The following is a 3,521-nucleotide window of genomic DNA, read 5'->3' on the forward strand; positions in this document are numbered from 1 at the left end:
TCACAGCTCCATGCCCCCCCCCCCCCCACCTTCACAGCTCCATTCCCCCCAACAGAAATCATGGGACAAATGAAAGGAGCAGGGACCCCCCCCCCCCCCAAACCCATAGCGCACCGACCACGTCAAAAAATTTTTTAGCTCGCCACTTTGACTTAATCCCCCAAATATATATAAAAATAGACTTACCCTGTGGATGGTCTCCGGGGTGGGCCGGTGGCCACGGGGTGGGCGGTGGCTGCTGCTGCTAATGGGGAGAGCGGGTGGCTGCTAATGGGGGGCGGCGGTGTCTGCTAATGGGGGGGGGGGGGGGGGCGTTAGGCCGGTGGCTGCAGGAAGGCTGGGGGGGGTGGGGGGGGGGGGACTTAGGCAAGGGTTGCCAGGTAGCTTGTCCAAAAATCCTGGACACAATGCTAAAATATGCAAGACCCTCACAATACATTTAAAAAATACCACACGTCCTCCCAAAACATATAAAAATACACCCCCAATACATATTAAAAAAACACCTCCCCAATACATATTAAAAGTACCCGACCCCCCCAATATATTAAAAAATATACCCCCCCAATACATATAAGAAAATATACCCCAACGCCCCCAATACATATAAAAAATATTACCTTGGGGAAGGTCTCAGGCCAGGCCTGGTGGCTGCGGCACGGGTGGGGGGCAGTGGCTGGAGGTACTGCGGTTTGCCCGGCAGTGCTGTGGAGGGGGCTAATGCCCGCCCCGCAGTCAGCCAATGAGAGAGCTTGACAGGCAAAGACAGCCAATGAGATCGCACACAAACCCACAGACAAACATCTTTTGAGTTTTATATATATAAGATATAGGATTGATTTAACTGTGCACTTTTCTTTGGAGTTAGATCCACTTTATGCATTAGTTTGTATTTTCACAACAGTTTGTATCCCATATGTCGCGCATGTTTAGATACATTTGTATTTTTGCTGATTTGTGTCCTTTTGGGAGGATTAATGATGGTTGTTAATTTGCACAGATATTGCTCACTTATTCCTGGCTTTTCCCCATTCTTGGGCTGATATGAGGCTGGTTAATCACAGGGTTTCCAGTGCAGCTTTCCTCGGGGGGCTAACCCTCACCCGGAGGCTAACCCTAACCCCGGGGGGCTAACCCTCACCCGGAGGCTAACCCTAACCCCGGGGGGCTAACCCTCACCCGGAGGCTAACCCTAACCCTGGGGGGCTAACCCTAACCCCGGGGGGCTAACCCTAACCCGGAGGCTAACCCTAACCCATGGGGGGCTAACCCTCACCCGGAGGCTAACCCTAACCCATGGGGGGCTAACCCTAACCCCGGGGGGGCTAACCCTAACCCATGGGGGCTAACATTAACCCCGGGGGGCTAACCCTCACCCGGAGGCTAACCCTAACCCCGGGGGGCTAACCCTAACCCATGGGGGGCTAACCCTAACCCCGGGGGGCTAACCCTAACCCCGGGGGGGCTAACCCTCACCCGGAGGCTAACCCTAACCCATGGGGGGCTAACCCTCACCCGGAGGCTAACCCTAACCCATGGGGGGCTAACCCTAACCCCGGGGGGGCTAACCCTAACCCATGGGGGGCTAACCCTAACCCTGGGGGGCTAACCCTAACCCCGGGGGGCTAACCCTCCCCCGGAGGCTAACCCTAACCCATGGGGGCTAACCCTAACCCCAGGGGGCTAACCCTAACCCCGAGGGGCTAACCCTCACCCGGAGGCTAACCCTAACCCCGGGGGGCTAACCCTAACCCATTTGGGGCTAACCCTAACCCCGAGGGGCTAACCCTCACCCGGCGGCTAACCCTAACCCCGGGGTGGCTAACCCTAACCCATGGGGGGCTAACCCTAACCCCGGTGGGGGGTAACCCTAACCCCAGGGGGCTAACCCTAACCCCGGGGGGGGTAACCCTAACCCCAGGGGGCTAACCCTAACACCGGGGGGGGCTAACCCTAACCCATGGGGGGCTAACCCTCACCCGGAGGCTAACCCTAACCCCGGGGGGCTAACCCTAACACCGGGGGGGCTAACCCTAACCCATGGGGGGCTAACCCTAACTCCGGGGGGGCTAACCCTAACCCCGGGGGGGCTAACCCTAACCCATGGGGGGATAACCCAAACCCCGGGGGGCTAACCCTAACCCATGGGGGGCTAACCCTCACCCGGATGCTAACCCTAACCCCAGGGGGCTAACCCTAACCCCGGGGGCTAACCCTAACCCATGGGGGGCTAACCCTAACCCATGGGGGCTAACCAGCAGGTGCAACAGGCACATGACAATGTAAGGCTAAAGGAGACACTGTTCCAAAGAGCTTACACTCTAAGTAAGTCCTGGTAAATGTTTCTGGTGAGCTGTGCGTATCCTGCTCACACACTGAGCTGTGAGTAGCCTGCCCACACACTGAGCTGTGAGTAGCCTGCTCGCACACTGAGCTGTGAGTATCCTGCTCACACACTGAGCTGTGAGTAGCCTGCTATCACACTGAGCTGTGAGTATCCTGCTCACACACTGAGCTGTGAGTAGCCTGCTCACACACTGAGCTGTGAGTATCCTGCTCGCACACTGAGCTGTGAGTAGCCTGCTCGCACACTGAGCTGTGAGTATCCTGCTCACACACTGAGCTGTGAGTAGCCTGCTCACACACTGAGCTGTGAGTAGCCTGCTCACACACTGAGCTGTGAGTATCCTGCTCACACACTGAGCTGTGAGTAGCCTGCTCACACACTGAACTGTGAGTAGCCTGCTATCACACTGAGCTGTGAGTATCCTGCTCACACACTGAGCTGTGAGTAGCCTGCTCACACACTGAGCTGTGAGTATCCTGCTCGCACACTGAGCTGTGAGTATCCTGCTCGCACACTGAGCTGTGAGTTTCCTGCTCACACACTGAGCTGTGAGTAGCCTGCTCACACACTGAGCTGGGAGTATCCTGCTCGCACACTGAGCTGTGAGTATCCTGCTCGCACACTGAGCTGTGAGTAGCCTGCCCACACACTGAGCTGAGTAGCCTGCTCACACACTGAGCTGTGAGTATCCTGCTCACACACTGAGCTGTGAGTATCCTGCTCACACACTGAGCTGTGAGTATCCTGCTCACACACTGAGCTGTGAGTATCCTGCTCGCACACTGAGCTGTGAGTAGCCTGCCCACACACTGAGCTGAGTAGCCTGCTCACACACTGAGCTGTGAGTATCCTGCTCACACACTGAGCTGTGAGTATCCTGCTCACACACTGAGCTGTGAGTATCCTGCTCACACACTGAGCTGTGAGTAGCCTGCTCACACACTGAGCTGTGAGTATCCTGCTCACACACTGAGCTGTGAGTATCCTGCTCACACACTGAGCTGTGAGTAGCCTGCTAACACACTGAGCTGTGAGTATCCTGCTGTGATTATACACTGAGCTGTGAGTATCCTGCTGTGAGTATACACTGAGTACAGTCACAGCCGGATCTCCTGTCAGCACCGACACAGCCTGACCTGCTTCACACTCCGCTGCATCCCAGGGTAACACCGAC

This window comes from Ascaphus truei, chromosome 22 (genome assembly GCF_040206685.1).
Source record: "Ascaphus truei isolate aAscTru1 chromosome 22, aAscTru1.hap1, whole genome shotgun sequence".
Lineage (NCBI taxonomy): Eukaryota > Metazoa > Chordata > Amphibia > Anura > Ascaphidae > Ascaphus > Ascaphus truei.